The sequence below is a fragment of the Pelophylax lessonae genome, assembly GCF_965119305.1.
Source record: "Pelophylax lessonae genome assembly, chromosome: 12".
Classification (NCBI taxonomy): domain Eukaryota; kingdom Metazoa; phylum Chordata; class Amphibia; order Anura; family Ranidae; genus Pelophylax; species Pelophylax lessonae.
The window spans coordinates 69,816,347-69,835,925 of record NC_138779.1 but is presented as its reverse complement, the minus strand read 5'-3'; positions in this window follow the sequence as shown (position 1 = coordinate 69,835,925).

Here is a 19,579-nt window from a genome sequence, read left to right as displayed (position 1 = left end):
CGTGCAAGACAGGACACAATGATTTTGGAGAGAATTTTTGCATTGTCAGCATTGAATAGGGAGATAGGTCTATAAGAACCAGGGAGAAGGGGATTTTTCCCTTTTTTAGCAATGAGTTTGATGTAGGCTTGAGAGCCAGAGGATAGGTACGAGCCCTCAGCCCCCCGCTTCCAGGTGAATTGGGTTTTCTGAGTAGAGGGACTTATAGTAATTAGTGAAGAGTGCGCTGATCTCAGAGGGAGTAGTAACAATATCTCCCTTGGGGGAATGCAGAGCTCCAATATGGGTTGGCTGGTGGTGCCGGGAACATAGCTTTGCCAAGAGCTTGCCAACCTTATTGGGGTATCTTTAAAAATAGAGGTTGGAATATGACTGCCTGGTTAGCTCTTGCTGCGCAGACCAGTGGTCAAAGGCGTGTTTAGCTTTTAGCCAAGCGAGCGTATTGGCTGTGGTACGGTTTGAGGTTAGGGTCCGGTGTACCATGTGCAGAGAGTCACTGGCCTTCAGGTATTGTAGGCGGCTTTATTTCTTGAATTGAGCAATATAGGAGATGATTCACCCTCCCAGAAAAACTTTCCCCATCTCCCAGAACAGATTAGAAGTGGAAAGATAAGCCCCGTTGGTTTCGGCAAATTTGGTCCAAACCGTTTGGAGAGTGTGTTTGAAGTCATCGTTGTCGGCCAGATAGGATAGGAAATGCCAAGTGCCCGTGCTGCGGGGGGTTAGACTGTAAGAGATCTGGACACTAATGGGAGAGTGGTCAGAGATTACCATGTCTTTGATAATCGACAAGGACAATAAAGGGAGTATGCCTGGGAGCAAAAAAAGATAGTCGATGTGGGAAAAGGAGGCATGGGGGGAAGAAAAAAAGGTACATTCCCAATTGATAGGATGGGAAACATGCCAAATATCCATTAAGTGGAGCGAGGCACAAATACAAAAAAAAAAAAACAAGTGGGAGGATATGCCTCCAAAAACATTCTTGGGACTTCTCTTTTTTCCCCATGGAGTCCCCACCCAAAACACCCCCGCCAGAGAGCACTTCTCCTAAGTCAGTAGACTTGAGGTAGCTCCGAGGGGGGGGGTCAATTGTGTTGGGGGGTTCAGGGGAACAGGGGAGGAGATAGGGAAGGGGGAAGAGGTAGGGTGGAAGGGGTAGAAGTAAGGAGGGGGGACCAGAGATCTGTCAGAAACAGCCATTATAGGAGTCCAGTAAGTTAGAGCAGTTTAAGTGCTACAGGCAATTTAGTTCGCCAGATGATGTACATCAAGGGCAAAAGGTCAGGGATTTTAGCAAAAAAAAATAAAGGGCCCAAAGCTGAGGCAAAAAGATTTGACTTTATATGTTGGCAGGAACTGAAGATCAGCGATGCGTGACATGATGATCTGGGAGTCTGAAGTGCACGCTTTTGTAAGGGGGGTTCTGAGGACTTTGTTGATTCTTGGAAGAGATTCTTGGAAGAGAGAGAGGTTCTCCTGGGAGAAGAAGGCTCATTGGAGGGAGAAGGATTTTCCTGTTCCATAGCGGAAGGTTGTGCCGTGTTAAGGTAGTGCTCCCCTTCAGATGGAGAGGTGAAGGAAGCACGCTCACCAGAGGCAAATTTTACGTGTAGGGTAGCCGGGTAAGCCAGAGTAAATTTGATGTGATTGTTGTAGAGTGAAGATCAGACCACAGAAAAGGCCTTACGTTGGCGCATGACTTCAATGAAATGATCAGTGAAAAGTAGTAATGGGTGGTCGACAGACAGATTGCGCTGTCGGCGGAATTTAAGAAGTATGGCATGCTTATCTGCGTAGTTTAGGTATCTGACAATTACAGCTCAGTGCTTGGTGCGTGATTCTGAAGGCTGTTCGATATGGTGTGCCCATTCCACCAGGCAGGGGGTGCGTATCCCCACCTGTTCCAGTATAGTGATGGAGCAGATAGTGGTGAGCGTGGAGGAGGATTATGATTCAGGGAGCCCAATGATGCGTAGATTATTGCGTCTTGACTGGTTTTCCAGCCTGGTTATGGCAGCAGATGTTGCAGCAGTATTGTCTTCTAAGGAGGAGATCCGCTCCTCTGCTTAATCAATTCTCAGGGACTGGAGCTGCATCTCTTTATGCAGGTGTTCTAGCCCTTTAAGGACCACTTGATCCACGGCCTCATTGACTGTGGGGGTGAGGAAGGTCACTACTGCTTGAACAATACTGGCAGGGGAGGCAGGGTACATCTGTGGGAGCATGAGGGGTAGCCTGAGATAGTGCAGGTGCCTGTTCAGGAGAAGAAGCAGGCGGCCATGTTGACTGCAGCATTTTCTGTGTCCCCTGTGAGCGGGGGGGGGGCCTGGGGCCGCTCGGACAGTGGATCGCTCCACAAAGCGATTCATGGTACTTCACCAGAGAGGTAGTGAGAGGGGTTACCCCAGGAGCTAGCAGGCTTGGTAGCAGGTTTAGGGGGAGCGCAGCTGGCGCTGAAGTCTCCTGGCTCCTCTCCATGCTGCGCTTGAACCGGAAGTCGTAAGTAGTGTTTTTTCACACTTATTTTGGTGTGCACTGGTGTGGGAATTTATAGTGAATAGGAAGAATTAGATAGTTTATTGTCTTCTCATAGGTATCACAACCAAGGTAAATTGTACCAATAATCTTACTAACCTAGAAGACATCTAGGTCTGCATTTATCAGACTGTACCCTTTGCTTCCTCTACAGCAGAATTAAGGGGTGAAGTCTACCTACAGGTTGTGAAAATACAGCTTGAATTTGATTATTTCTTCCCAAGGGGGTTTTGATACCGTAAATGGAAGATGTCAAAATCTAGTATACAAAAAAAGAAATATACTGTATATATATATTATATATATATATATATATATATATATATATATATACAAATTACATTCAGGAGTAATGATGAAATTATATTTTACCTAGAAAGTTATTGGTGCTGAACCAACCCCCCAGTAGCCAACCCCCCAGTAGGACCTTCCTAAGAAGGAGCATAAAATGATCTAAGGTGATGGTGACAATTCAAAATGGGGATTTCAGAAAGAGATGAGGAGATGCCTTTTCTCTCTGAATTTCCCTTTTTATTACCAAAAATCCTCTTATCTAGGGATCAGCCTTGAGAGTTTATTTTGGAATATTTACACACATATGATCAGGGAGTAATATTACCGATTTACTGATTGTTTATTCAGGCATTGATTTTACTTGTCCACCAGATGGTGCTCTAAGAAATCCCTATGTTAGGTCTTATGGAAACATAAGATTTTATTCAATTCAGTCCTATAGAGAATATAATAGTTTTATTCCTAGTTGAATCTAAACATATTGGGTGTATAGTTACTGTATATTCCTACTGTATGACTTTATTTGTAATATTATTCTTTGGTGTATTATCATCTTAATCATGTAACACTGACTAAAGATGTGTGATTTTATTCAGTGATCCATGTTAAGGTAATAATTATTACTCCTTAAATGATGTTTGTATACATCTTGCATCATTTTCCATCTTAGATCTCAAAACATATAGATTACAAAACACACGTATTTCTTATATTAAGTGTTACAGTAAAAAATAGACATAGTTATATTAGTCTTATCATGACTGAGTCATTTTAGATGATATGATGTCCTGTATATGTATAAACTGAAAAGTGATGTAACCTTTTCTAATAGTGTCCCAAAAGATAAAAACTGTTTTGTGTTATATAAAATATTGAAAAGTAAATTGACTTCCATTTAACCTTTCTAAAGTCTTTCAGGGCAGATGATTTAACAGACCTTTAGGATGTCAATAATTCACCAAATATTTCATTAGCAAGGATTAAAAGACTTATTGGTTTCTTGTGGAAAACATGAAGACAGTATTTGTGCAATACATGCAATACACAATCTTGGGCCTATTTGAGTAGCAAATCACCCATTGTTCTTTGAGGCAATTTTAACTTTCTCTGCCTTTACCAAGGAAGAATGTCCATGTCCAAATGTCCGATGCCATTTCTGTGTTACCAGTATTGTCCCTGTCCAGATTTTATTTGACCAATAAATCAAACTCATTGTTTTTGTTGTTTCATGTTTGTACTCCAGCAATATCTCTTTGTTTAAACAATTATTCCCTCAAGGTCCCTTTAGCCTTGAGACTTGTAAATATACTGACTTTGCCCATCTGAAATACATGTGTTTCTATTAAGAAATCATTTTTTAAAATTTAAAATAGAGAAATTCTGACAAACAGGAAGTAAAGGGACATTGGGGCACAAATGGAAAAAAAAACGATGGTGGGTATAACCATCCCTTACTCCATCCAAAGAGAAAAAAAAAACTGTCTCCATTTTAGGGGTCTTACGATCTGGTGAGTTCTCTGCAAACTGGAGGAAAGGTTCACTATAAGCGTTTGAAGGCTGCATTGTGGATCTGAAATCCCACTGAGCTGAATGTGGATAAAAGTTGGTATTTATTCACTGTATTGCAATTAATGAACAAAGGATGTGTTTTTTGCACAAGGACTTTTCATATATTTAACAGTATTTGGAGCAATATGCACATATAATATTATCTACCACTGTTTAGATATAGTTTTAATGGTACATACAGCATATTTGAGAGAGCTTTATGAATTTAAGGACAGTTACATAATTGCAAGATACTTTAAATAAAAGGTTGCACTTACAGTATATATATAATGTTGTATATAAAAAAAAAATATAATATTTTAAATACCAAGGGATATTTACTAATACAGCTTCTGGGGTTGTAATTAAAAACATAGGTGCAAACACAATACACATCTAATTTTGAATATAGAAGTGTAGCAGCATTTTCATATACTCACCATGCTCAGATGCAGGTGCAAGCCCATCTTCCATAATTTCCTGGGTTCCTGAAAATGCTCAGAGAAGATAAGCTCCACAGGTTACCTCCCTCCCTAGCAGTTAAGAGAGGTCTTACCATATGAGACAGATGTGGCTGAACAAGTGATCTGCAGTGAGATGAGTGTCCCTCCATGGTAAGAATCAGGCAGGAGCCTAATAGCATGCACTTTTTTTCTGGTAAATCCACCTACTTTGGGAAGTACCTACCCAATTGCTATCATAGTATTCTAGCATTGGGCCTTGGATCCCTTCAGCTTTTCCCCTATGCTATCAGAGTTACTCTGAATTTCACAGTGAAGTATGCTGTTTATGAGGATAATTTCAAGTGTCCTGAACTGTTTTTCTGAGTTACTAATTCTCAGCTAGACATTTTGTTGTTATAGAGTATAATAAAGACTACGCTATCCAGCCACATAATACCCTAAATGAGCCACAATGTTAGGAAAACACAGTGCGTACATGTGCTCAAAAAATTGTGCATGCACGTGTTCACCAGCATGCACATAAGTGTAGGCATGCATGTTTGAATTGACTTTGGTGCCCAGTAAAGCACTGCATGACTGCTGAGTGGTTGTCAAATCCTGTGATCTATGACCTGACCCTTCTTGTTCCTGTGATATACCCGATTTTGCCCTCTGACTAGGCTTGATCTCAATCCCACTGGTACCTGACTTCTGGCTTGCTTTTCAACTCCACGGTTTGCTTATCCCTTTGGCTCATCTTCTTCTGCCTGTCCGACCAGATTCCTGCCTTCTGTTTCTATAAGTCCTGGGATGATATCCAGCATATGTTCCTGTTTTTCAGCTTCTACTTTATTGCAAGATCCAGTTTTTCTGCTGGTCAGGACTTACTGCAGGTGCCATTTTACTCTGTGTCCTGTCCATGTCATCAATCTTGGGGAACAAACAGAACAGGAGGTGTAAGGAAGAGCCCTCTGATCAGCTCTGCCTCTACCAGATACAAGACACACACAAGAGATCATTTCTGTGAACAGCCCTTGTTTGTGCAGCTTTATCATTTTTTCCTATTAATATTCTACAGTGTATGCTTCTAAACCTGTTTTGCATTGGTTCTTCTAACTTTGTACCTGTTTAGTAAACTGCATCTTACAATTACTCCCTGTTTGATCATGATTCTGGTTGCCTGGTATGTTGAACTGGTATCTTCTAGGCCTGCTGAATATAATCGTGAATCGATGCATCACGATTATTAAAATCGATTACTAATGACGTCAGTTCCGGGGGCGGGGACAGAAGTGATATAGCGGCGCTGGCCGGGCTTGTGGAACACGGAGCTCCTCCTTGCGGCGCGGTAGAGGAGAGTGGAGCTATCGGTGCTCTCTCTGGCCCCGGGATACACACGGCATGCCCACTTAACACGCTGCTGCCCAAGGGGTGTGGCTTCCGGCGGAGTGAATGGCGGCTTTTTAGCTCCGCTCTGATGGCCATCGGGGACACTGACCTCTTCTACGACCCCCTGACACCATCTACAGCCTCCATCTGCACCGCTCGGCTCCCCCTACCACCGCGGAACCGATGACTCACCGCAAACAGGACCCCGGTCAGCTAAACAAGCTAGAGGGGTTCTTCCTTCTGCACGGCTCCGGGCTCCAGAAGCATGGCGGCGGAGGACCGCAACATAATATGACTGCTCAACCACGGACATCTCTGCAGCTCTGCTTCCTGGTAAGTCGGGGCACTACAGGGCCCAGCATTCCTCCTTACCAGGGCCTGCTATAATACAACTAGGTGCACTACAGAGCCCAGCATTCCTCCTTACTAGGGCCTGTTATACTACAACTAGGGGGACTACTACAGACTCTGTACTGTAGTCCCCCTAGTTGTAGTATAACAGGCCCTGGTAAGGAAGAATGCTGGGCTCTGTAGTGCCCCTAGTTGTAGTACAGTAGGCCCTGGTAAGGAGGAATGCTGGGCTCTGTAATCCCCCTAGTTGTAGTACAGTAGGCCCTGGTAAGGAGGAATGCTGGGCTCTGTAGCTCTGTACAGAGCCCAGCATTCCCACTTACCAGAGCCTGTTATACTAAAACTAGGGGGACTACAGAGGCCAGCATTCCTCTTTACCAGGGCCTGTTATACTACAACTAGGGGGACTACAAATCCCAGCATTCCTCCTTACCAGAGCCTGCTATACTACAACTAGGGGGACTACAGAGCCCAGCATTCCTCCTTACCAGAGCCTGCTATACTACAACTAGGGGGACTACAGAGCACAGCATTCCTCCTTACCAGGGCCTACGGTACTACAACTAGCATCAGGTAACTCTTCTAACCTGATGTGGCCTGCTCTAAAGGGGGATCTATGGGGGGACCTGCTCTACTAAAGGGGGATCTCTGGGGATGCTGGCATGCTCTAAAGGGGGATCTATGGCGACCCTGCACTAAAAGGGATCTATTCCATAGATCTTTTTTAGAGCAGGGTCCCCATAGATCCCCTTTTAGAGCTCAGTTCCCCTGGATCCCCTTTAGGGCAGGCCCAGGCTCCCCATAGATCCTCATTTAGAGCAGGGTCCCCATAGATCCCCCTTTAGAGAAGGGTCCCCATAGATCCCCCTTTAGAGAAGGGTCCCCATAGATCCCCCTTTAGAGCAGGGTCCCCATAGATCCATCTTTAGAAAAGGGTCCCCATAGTAATCGTGATGCATCGTGATGCATCGCGGAATCGAATCATATCGAATCGCGACCCTAATAATCGCAATCGCATCGAATCGTGAGGTAAGTGAAGATGCGCAGCCCTAGCATCTTCTCTTCTGCCTCAAACTGCTTCCAAGTTAGCCTAGATGCAATCCAAAGCTGATTGTACAAAAAAACTACAAAATTAAATCTTAATTCCTGCTTAATTTCATTGCATCAACCTTTGTAACTAGGACCACATCTATCATGACATCTTTGTTTTACAGGTGCAGAATGGATCACGATGAGTATTCTGGTTTTGGATACCATTAAAAATGCTTGAATCAGCCAAGCGTTACTGTTTGTCACAGATCTGCTATACGTATGCACCATATCTTTGTATTTCCCTGGAAATATCTGCATTCCCTTTACATTTCTTCTGAGGCAGTTTTCTGAAATTTCACTCATTTATTCAGTAAAGCAATCTGCAATCCTTCTGCCTGGCCTCTAAGCATTAACTAAGCCCCTGAATAGAATGATAAATTGGAATTCTCGGAATTATAATACTCTCTTATGGACATTGTGCAAGCATTTCTATTATGTGACAAATTGATCAAAATGAAGTCAACTGGCAGTGTATAAGCCTTATAAGTGGGGGAAAGAATGGCAGCACTAGTTTTAGAATGACAATTTTGCAAAGTGCAGGTTAAATGCGGAAGAAGAAAAGAAAGTACTGTCAAAATGTTATTTGGCTTTGCTATTTTGCAAATAGCCTTTCATTAAATTCGCTCATTCTGCTTGACTGTAAATTGTTCCTGTAATATAAGTCAAGAAATGATTGTCACTACAGAAGTATGAATCTGCACTGGCCCTGCTCTTAAAAAAATAAAATAAATAAAGCAGTGAATCTGACAAGTGTTACATAAAGGCAGGGCCGGTTTTAGATAAAGTGTGGCCCTGGGCAAACCTAAAAGTGGGGCCCCAAATTTTTTTATATTCTACCAAAAATATAGGCGCATTTAATCATTTAGCCAAATAAAACATGCAACTACATGAAAATATGCTTTAATTAAATAACATTAAATAGAATAAATAAGAAATCAAGTGAGCTTTGCACACCTTCACAAATCAGATCACCCTAATTCCTGCACTATCACACCTCAGACCACCCCAATTTCTGCACCTTCACACCTCAGACCACCCCAATTTCTGCACCTTCACACCTCAGATCACCCCAATTTCTGCACCTTCACACCTCAGACCACCCCAATTTCTGCACCTTCACACCTCAGGCCACCCCAATTTCTGCACCTTCACACCTCAGGCCACCCCAATTTCTGCACCTTCACACCTCAGACCACCCCAATTTCTGCACCTTCACACCTCAGACCACCCCAATTTCTGCACCTTCACACCTCAGACCACCCCAATTTCTGCACCTTCACACCTCAGACCACCCCAATTTCTGCACCTTCACACCTCAGGCCACCCCAATTCCTGCACCTTCACACCTCAGACCACCCCAATTTCTGCACCTTCACACCTCAGACCACCCCAATTCCTGCACCTTCACACCTCAGACCACCCCAATTTCTGCACCTTCACACCTCAGACCACCCCAATTCCTGCACCTTCACACCTCAGGTCACCCCAATTCCTGCACCTTCACACCTCAAAACAGCCCCTGGTAGGCTGGCACTGGCAGCAACAATTTTATTCAAATCAGGATTTCTTCTGCAAATAGGCTGGCATCAGAGTCAGACAATTACCAAAACCAATGTCATCATGACACATGATCAAAAAAATGAGGAAAAATAAGGATTTCTTCTGCAAATAGCCTGGCAGTGACATCATCAGATCAGACAAGGCACTGGCAGGCATTGTACTAGACTAGTACTATGCCTGGCTGCCAGTGCCAGGCCAGCCTATTTGCAAAAGAAATCCTGATTTGAATTAAATTGTTGCTGCCAGTGCCAGTATATTTGCAGAAGAAATCCTGATTTCTTTGAATAAAATTGTTGCTGCCAGTGCCAGCCCAGCCTATTTGCAAAATAAATCCCTAAGTAGAAGTCACTCCTCTCTCCAGTCCTCCACTTACCTTGGGTGTGCTGTGCGGTGTGGCTGCAGAGTGTTCCCGCTGGACATAGTACAGGAGATGGTCAGAGACTGCAAACATGATACAAGAGATGGTCAGAGACTACGGACCTGATACAAGAGATGGTCAGAGACTGAGGACATGATACAGGAGATGGTCAGAGACTGAGGACATGATACAGGAGATGGTCAGAGACTGAGGACATGATACAGGAGATGGTCAGAGACTGAGGACATGATACAGGAGATGGTCAGAGACTGAAGACATGATACAGGAGATGGTCAGAGACTGAAGACATGATACAGGAGATGGTCAGAGACTGAGGACATGATACAGGAGATGGTCAGAGACTGAGGACATGATACAGGAGATGGTCAGAGACTGAGGACATGATACAGGAGATGGTCAGAGACTGAGGGCATGATACAGGAGATGGTCAGAGACTGAGGGCATGATACAGGAGATGGTCAGAGACCGAGGGCATGATACAGGAGATGGTCAGAGACCGAGGGCATGATACAGGAGATGGTCAGAGACTGAGGGCATGATACAGGAGATGGTCAGAGACTGAGGGCATGATACAGGAGATGGTCAGAGACCGAGGGCATGATACAGGAGATGGTCAGAGACCGAGGGCATGATACAGGAGATGGTCAGAGACCGAGGGCATGATACAGGAGATGGTCAGAGACCGAGGGCATGATACAGGAGATGGTCAGAGACCGAGGGCATGATACAGGAGATGGTCAGAGACCGAGGGCATGATACAGGAGATGGTCAGAGACCGAGGGCATGATACAGGAGATGGTCAGAGACTGAGGGCATGATACAGGAGATGGCCAGAGACTGAGGGCATGATACAGGAGAAGGCCAGAGACTGAGGGCATGATACAGGAGATGGTCAGAGACTGAGGGCATGATACAGGAGATGGTCAGAGACTGAGGGCATGATACAGGAGATGGTCAGAGACTGAGGGCATGATACAGGAGATGGTCAGAGACTGAGGGCATGATACAGGAGATGGTCAGAGACTGAGGGCATGATACAGGAGATGGTCAGAGACTGAGGGCATGATACAGGAGATGGTCAGAGACTGAGGGCATGATACAGGAGATGGTCAGAGACTGAGGGCATGATACAGGAGATGGTCAGAGACTGAGGGCATGATACAGGAGATGGTCAGAGACTGAGGGCATGATACAGGAGATGGTCAGAGACTGAGGACACGATACAGGAGATGGTCAGAGACTGAGGGCACGATACAGGAGATGGTCAGAGACTGAGGGCACGATACAGTAGATGGTCAGAGAGTGCAGACGTGATACAAGAGATGGTCAGAGACTGCAGACGTGATACAGTAGATGGTCAGAGAGTGCAGACGTGATACAGTAGATGGTCAGAGAGTGCAGACGTGATACAGTAGATGGTCAGAGACTGCAGACGTGATACAAGAACTGGTCAGAGACTGCAGACATAGTACAGGAGATGGTCAGAGACTGAGGGCATGATACAGGAGATGGTCAGAGACTGAGGGCATGATACAGGAGATGGTCAGAGACTGAGGGCATGATACAGGAGATGGTCAGAGACTGAGGACACGATACAGGAGATGGTCAGAGACTGAGGGCACGATACAGGAGATGGTCAGAGACTGAGGGCACGATACAGTAGATGGTCAGAGAGTGCAGACGTGATACAAGAGATGGTCAGAGACTGCAGACGTGATACAGTAGATGGTCAGAGAGTGCAGACGTGATACAGTAGATGGTCAGAGACTGCAGACGTGATACAAGAACTGGTCAGAGACTGCAGACATAGTACAGGAGATGGTCCAGAGACTGCGGATGTGATACAAGAGAAGGTCAGAGACTGCAGACATGATAGAATATAGAAGGACACTAGGGGGGCTGGAGAGCACAGGGAAAGCAGATAGCACTGGAGGAGCTGAAGGGCAAGGGGGGGGGGGAACTGGAGAGAATTAAGGGGGGGTTTGGAAAGCATTGCAGGGGGGTTGGAAGGCGCAGGGTGTGGATAGCACTGGGGGGGGGGGTTGGTGGGCAGGGAAAACCAGGGGGATGGAAAGCATGGGGGGGGGGGCTGGAAATCACTTAGGGGGGAGCCAGGGAGCACAGGGGGGTGGAGAGCACTGGGGGAGCCAGAGAGCATAGGGGGAGATGAAAAGCACTGTGGGGACTTGAAGAGCACGGGGGGGCTAAAGAGTACAGGGGGTTTAAGAGCACTGGGGAGGGGGGCTACGATCACTTGGGACGGGGGCTACGATCACTGGGGAGGGGGGCTACGATCACTGGGGACGGGGGCTACGATCACTGGGGAGGGGGGCTACGATCACTGGGGAGGGGGGCTACGATCACTGGGGACGGGGGCTACGATCACTGGGGACGGGGGCTACGATCACTGGGGAGGGGGGCTACGATCACTGGGGACGGGGGCTACGATCACTGGGGACGGGGGCTACGATCACTGGGGACGGGGGCTACGATCACTGGGGACGGGGGCTACGATCACTGGGGAGGGGGGCTACGATCACTGGGGAGGGGGGCTACGATCACTGGGGAGGGGGGCTACGATCACAACACTGGGGGGGGGCTAAGAACACGGGGGGGGCTAAGATCACTGTGGGGGGCAGTAAAAGAAGTTGAATAGGAGGGGGACGGGACAGCTCAGCTGCATATAGAGAAATTGATATTTCCATATCTCTCCTGCAGCCGCAGAATGCCTGCAGAAGGGAGGAGAAGAATCCATCCATCCAGCGGCATAAGGAGACATCAAATCCTCTCTATATGCAGCCGAGCCGCCCCACCCCCCTCCTATTCAGCACAGGCTGCAGTGGCAGTCACTTACCTTCTCTCCCCGCAGCCGCCCCCCCGCGAGCAGCCCGAAGTCGGGCTGAAGGAGCTCCCATCTACGGCGGCTTCAGTGATCATCGGCGGCCGCGCGGGAAGGAACACACAGACACACACTGACTACTTGACTTCCGGACCGGCTCCGCGGCCAATCAGCCTTCTGCTCAGGGGGGGGTGTGACCCACACCCCCCCTGAACAGAAGGCTGATTGGCCGCGGAGTCGGTGTAGCTGGCAAGTACACCGGGAATGTCTTCTAGTGTCTGTGAGTGAATCTGATGACTCTGAGCGCTGTCATCAGATTCTGCCCGGTCCGGCCCTGGCTGACAGTGACACGGGGCCCCTGGACATTCGGGGGCCCTGGGCATTTGCCCAGTTTGCCCCCCCCTAACGCCGGCCCTGCATAAAGGATCCTAAAATGCTTTCCATACTATTATTTTTGAGCAGTTCAAACTCATTTCCCAACTCCTAGCAGTGCAGATAAAGTATCAACTCCCTGCTTCATTTTTTATCTTTTTTTTCTGCATGACAATTTTACTTCAGCTGTACTATATACTGTATGAAAAATAAAAACTTGAAACCAATGGCAAGAGGAAAACACAGTCTACTCAATCAATGTACACGCTAGAAAGAAGGTTGTGGGGGCTATGCACATGGAAATTAGATTATCATGAACTCTGTAACCTGCTAATAAAGAAGACTAGTTACAGCAGACTTTTATAGTTTGCATAAATACATTCCGGCCCACTTAAAATATGCAGAGATGTTATGTATGTATGTATATATATATACATATATATATATATATATATATATATATATATATATATATATATATATTTTTTTTTTTTTTTAATAGGCTGTGCATTTTCCAATCCCCAAGCAAATGACTTTGCTTACACTAAAATGATGTAGGATGCTGCAGTCTCCTCTCCCTTTAATAATCAGACCACCACATGGTTTGAGGCTCCAGAATTTGATCTGTGCCAAACATTTGTGAGAGCAGACCAGACTTGCACAGGCACCAGGATTTACATGGTTGTGGTATATAAGCCAGCATCTCATCCCAGGAAGTAGATGTCGACCCCCTGGATACTGCATTAATAAACATAGTGCCATCTTCTGGACAGAAAAGCATATGGGGGGGGGGGGGGAATAATGCATACCTACAAGCGTCACACTTACATGTTACTCATCATGCATGTACTTATCATTATATATATGTTGCAAGGTCTGCTTTAAAGAAGAATTCCAGCTGAGATAAATCAGATGCTTACATTAATAACTGAATTCATTTTTATGAAAGCGATACTTAAGTGATACTCAAGTCCCCCTTACCCCATTTTTTCCCCACTTACCTGTAGTGCTTTGAAGAATGGCTACTATGTCAAAATCTGGGTCCTTTTCAGCTGGCTGCCTCTTCTGGGTGTAGCTCTGTAGCATTGTAGCTACTTTACCTAGGCCAGTGGAGAGCAGAGCCAAGTCACAAGCCAAGTTTAGTAACAGGCATCAGGAAGGCACTAAATTTAAAGGATAAGGATGGTCACAGCTCTTTTGGCCATACTTCTCCTGTGGGTCAAAGGAGTGCTCTTAGTTCTGCACTCCTGTGACCCAGATTAAGCTGATAGGGGGTAAAGTCTGCTGTCAGCTGACATCACAGAGGTGGTCCAGGCTCTGCAGGGATCCCGACAATAATGTTGGGATAGTGGGTTCAACCCAGATGCCTGACTCCCAGCTGTCTCAGCCTCTCAATGTGCCACTCCCACCCCTCCACAGTCTCGTGTTCCAGTGAGTGCTAGAGTGACAAACCACAGAGTGGTAACTGACAGTCACTGCTCTGTGTTCAGAGCAGACCCGAGAACTGAGTGATGAGCTGTCTAGGTGGATATGAATGTTTTTTGTATTTCCACACTTCTCTTGTAAATAAAATATAGAACAGTACTAACGGGTAAAATAAAAACTGCTAGCACTTCATTAGATGTCAATTACCTTAATGTCTACATAAGGATATAAAGTGCTGCAATACTAAAAAAAACAGACAAAAACACAAATAAAAATAATAATGTCCACACAACTGCAGAATAAAGTCCACAATAAACGTGCAGGTCTTCCTTTAGAGATCTAACTTGTCTGTAGATGTAAAAAACCTCTTTAAGATGTGAAAAGCACAGCATAGGCGTTCCTCAACCAGGTGCCACACCAAAAGGCCTATCACAAAGGTATGACCATCTGAAGAAAGAATTCTGATAATGCTTGATATAATCAGGAAAATTACAGTTGTGCCATTAGAAGATACAGTATTGTCAGTTCCCTCAATTATTATATTGTCAGTTCCCTCAGTTCCCTCAATTATGAATGTCACCTCCAGTTCACAGAAGCCTGTATTGGAAGACAAAAAAACAAGCCACCACATAGCATAAAACCATTCAGCAATATTTTATTAAATCAATAAAACTACTCGCATAGGAATATAACACAAAAGTCTCGAAGTAGTGCAGACTGCTTACGGGCTCTCTGGGTGTGGTCATGTCATGAACGTTGGCTACGTATTTTACCACAGATGACTTCATCAGGAGACAAATACTGCACAAGTTCATCCCACTTTATATATATTTGGAATGGGCATTCAAAAACAGGAAAAAGGAAATGTGAAACCTCAGGCAAGAAACCAAGCCTCACTGTGGGAACACTGTACAATGAATATCACTCTCCATCATAGTAGGAACAAAATCTAACCTAACTTATTCAAAATGGACTAAAAATATTGACAGGTTTCCCAATGTCCATTTACTATTGCTTATCTAACATATAAAATGTCCACAACATGTTAATAAAAAAAAATGACCTATTAAATTTGTATATCTGTTTCTAACTTGCAATGTATGTTTGCATCTCCCTCTCAATATATGCACTCTTGTCCACTGTTACATTATTGTACCACTTGTTCACACAAAACGCTTCTGTATGCTCAAATATTGTTTTGTCTGCTTTTTGGTTTTGATACTTGTAGTACTGAAACTGATAATAAACTTGAAGTTAAAAAAAAAAATAATAATTAGCATAAAAATAGATGATGTGAAAAATCCACAAAAACCTTTAACCTAAAAAGGAAACCAGGCATATTAGACCACAGAACGAAACTGGGGTGAGTAGCCATGTGTTATTAAAGTGATTGTAAAGTCTCATATTTAAAAAAAAATACTTACCCGCTCTATGCAGTTGGTTTTGCACAGAGCAGCCCGGATCCTCCTCTTCTTTGGTCCCGATTCAGCTCTCCTGACTCCTCCCTCCTGTTAAGTGCCCCCACAGCAAGCAGCTTGCTATGGGGGCACCCGAGCCAAGTCACAGCTTCCTATGTCTACTGAGACATTGAGCCACAACCTGGCCCTGCCCCCTCTCTTTCCTGATTGGCTGAATGATTTTGATTGACAGCAGCCAATCGCTTCTGTGTAAGCGAATGAGGAGGGAAGTTCCAGGCAGCCTAGACACTCCTGCAACATCGCTGGATGAAGACGGGCTCATGTAAGTATTAGGGGGGCTGAGGGGGACTGCTGCACACAGAAGGTTTTTATATCTTAATGCAAAGAATGCATTAGGATAAAAAACCTTCTGCCTTCACCATACCTTTAATAAATGCATTGACATCCCACTCAACATTCACGCCGTGGGGGGGGTCACCTGCAGCTCATGGATCCACTGGGTTTCCAACTGGGATACTCCCCTTCTCATGGCATTAGCCCTAAAAATGGAAAGTGTATTGGTCTATTCTCAAGAAGAGGGAACCCTTAGGGTCTTTGTTGTGGCAGGCTGTGCAGTGCTTAGTAGTGGACAGTAGTGTAGTGGACAGTGTGCCCCTTGTATCCTCTCCTAATATTGCCTATGCATTTTTCTAACCAAACACTCAGAGCTATTGTGGTCTTCCCCACGATCTGCAAGCTATAAGGACATTGCAGAACATAGGCTGTATTGGTGGAGGCACACATAATAAAGGTTTTGATAAAATAAGTTTTAGAAGTGGCAGTGGCTGTAATGATGCCAACTTTCTTGTATCCCAACTGGTTAATTTGGCAAACTGAACATTTCCTAAAGGAATGAAACCCATCAGATCATGAAAGAAATAAGGGCTAGATGGATGGTTTAAAATATTTAGGGCCAATCATACTTTGGAGTTACTTTCAACATATTTGAAAGTCATTAATTATATTTTACTTACAGACCTTAAATTTGATTATTTTTAACACCCGGTTCATAATCCACTTGATAGCTGGTTGTTGAATGAAAAAGAAAGTAATGAGGGACCACTTACATTTATTAGAATCCTTTTTTTCTTGATATTTCTATCAACCAAGAGCCTCTGTATCCATTGGTCTAGTTTGAGAGATATTCAATTCCAAATGTTCCTCCCTGTATCCATTTTCCAAAAAACACTCCTTTAGGATATTGGCTTGAACTTTAAAGTCTTTCACCCTGGAAAAATGACTTTTTTTGTTTGCTTGTTTCAATCATTTTTACTGAAATTAAGTTTTGGGGTTTACAAACAAGGAGATACACACAGTTTGGTAGTAACATACACATCGTCATTCTGTGCAAGCAGTACAACCGTACATAGTCATACAGATAAATGACAGGTTTAATAAACATAATCAGTAAACTCCAACAAGATAAAACCCAAAGCAGCCATGATCAACAGATCTGGTAAATTTGTCAGTCCAAATTTTCCAGGCCTTATCGAAAGAAAGGGAATTGATAGCCAGTAAATGCTCAATGGTATAGTTTTGTTGGACCAGTGTTGTAACATCTGAAATGTTAACAAATGTGCTGGATTTCCAGTTGCAAAGCACCAGTGTTCGGGCGGCTAGTAACACATGAGTAACAACTGGTCTGAGTGGATATCTATTTATGCCAATATGGAGAATTGCTAGTTCTGGATTAGGGGACAGGATGGTTCCAGTAAGTGATGTAATCAGCCAGAATGGTTCCGAAAGCTTTTTAGATTTGGACACTCCCAAAAGGTATGTAGAAGATGTTCTATCTGACTGCAGTTGTGCCAACATAGTGGGAATGTTAAAGGGAAGTATTTTGCCAACCTACAGAGGGTATACTGCCATCTGTTATTTTTTGTAAGCATCATCTCCTAGTGATTAACGCAGTGTGTCGCTTTATAGATTTCCCAAAATGAAAAATTACTTCTAAGACACACGAATTGGCTACTTGGTACTGATTTAAGCCAAGACTGATGGTGGCAACTATTAATGGAGAAGATGAGCGAATTGCGATCCATGGATTTAAAAAAGTGCTGGTGACCAAATCATTATTCTGCACCCTTATTTTGAGATCTAGAAAATTATCTTCTCTAAACTAGCCTCATATGAGAGGTGTATGCCGCAATTGTTCAAATTAAACTCTCGTATATACATCTCCAGGAAGTCCACATTCCATAGACAACTTTCTCCTTCCACCATAAACAGATTGGCCAAGCTGAGGTCAAATTTAGCCCACATCGCAAACCCCTCTATTCTGTAAAAAGAACTGGTATTCTAACCAAAATAATTATAAATAATAGCTCTTAAACTCTTTCTAAATGTCAGGTAATATATACAGTTTATCCTGATAAAGATAATGTTCCACAGCCTGATATTCTAACTGCTGTGAAATGCTAGTGTAAAGGGAGAGTATATCCACTGTAGATAACAGGCAACCTTCTTTAATTTAAATCCCTTTTAGGATAGCATCCCTGGTGTTTTTCAAATATGAGGTCATCCTCCTCATGAGTGGTTTTAAAAACAATTCTATGTATTTTCCAATTCCTACTGTGATGCAATCTATCCCACTGATAATGGTAAGTTCTAATGGATGAACAGGGTCATTATGGATATATATATATATATATATATATATATATATATATATATATAGATATATATATATATCTATATATATATATATATATATTTTTTTTTTTGTCAAAAGTATTGGTACACCTACCTTTACTACATTAACACTAATAGCATCCCAGTCTTAGTTCGTAGGGTTCAATGTTGATTTGCATGGGGGGAGGGGCAGCAGCGCTATCCCACGGTACATAGTCTACAATGTAACTCAGCATGACCCAAGCTGTCTCCAATTCTGGGGTATTGAGAGAGTAACACGATCTTGGAGAGGAGCCAACTAGGTTAGTGAACTGTCCAAGTGTGAAACTAAATGGATTTTCTTGGCACAGTCCCTTAGCCCAACTGGCTTGAATATCGAACTGGACTTGAATTGTTTCATTAGTGATTTTTAAAATGTTTTTGGAATATTTTGAAATATTTTGAGATATTTTCAATATATTTTTATATACATATACATATATATATATATATATATATATATATATATATATATATATATATATATATATATATATATATATATATTTTTTTTTTTTTTTTCTCATATTTTTATCTTTATGATGATTTTATACTGATATTTTAAATGAGGTGTCCGGAATGTCATTGGTACATTGTAGACTATTCAAAAAAAAAAAATATATATATACATTCTTTCCTGAACTTGTTGAGTTATGCAATTCCATATTTTAAATTGTGTTTAACACTACTTTGGTATGTAGTATCGTTTTAAAGAACTGTTTTATGCTGTGAGGTTGGGAGGCGCTATGTCCAGCCTTGTGTGGCTTTCTTATGTTTAAGTCACCCTGCATCTGTTATGGATGCAGGGTGACCAGGGGGGTGGTGAACACTGACACTATGGTTTGGACTACTACAAATGGGACAGTCATATTCATTACCAGTATCTCTCAGGAAATATGAAGATCTATCTTATTCCTATACACTGTAAGGCACAGGAAGTGAAACTCCTAATTTGGGCGTCCAGGAAATAGGAGAGACACCGTGTCTGCAAATTCAATGTGTATTAGCTGCAGAGAGAGGGGGGGATTGTTTCCAGCAGCTCCCTCCTAAAGAATGTCTACTGATTAACTGAGTGCTTCTGTCTAAAATAGGACAGTATGTTAATAGGGTCTGAGACTATTGATAAGTATGTTAATGAGCTCACCTGGCTGTAATTACACAGTCATTGTTCATGTGGTATTCTCAAAGTATATATAAGTGTTGTGTTTCTTTCAATAAATGAGAA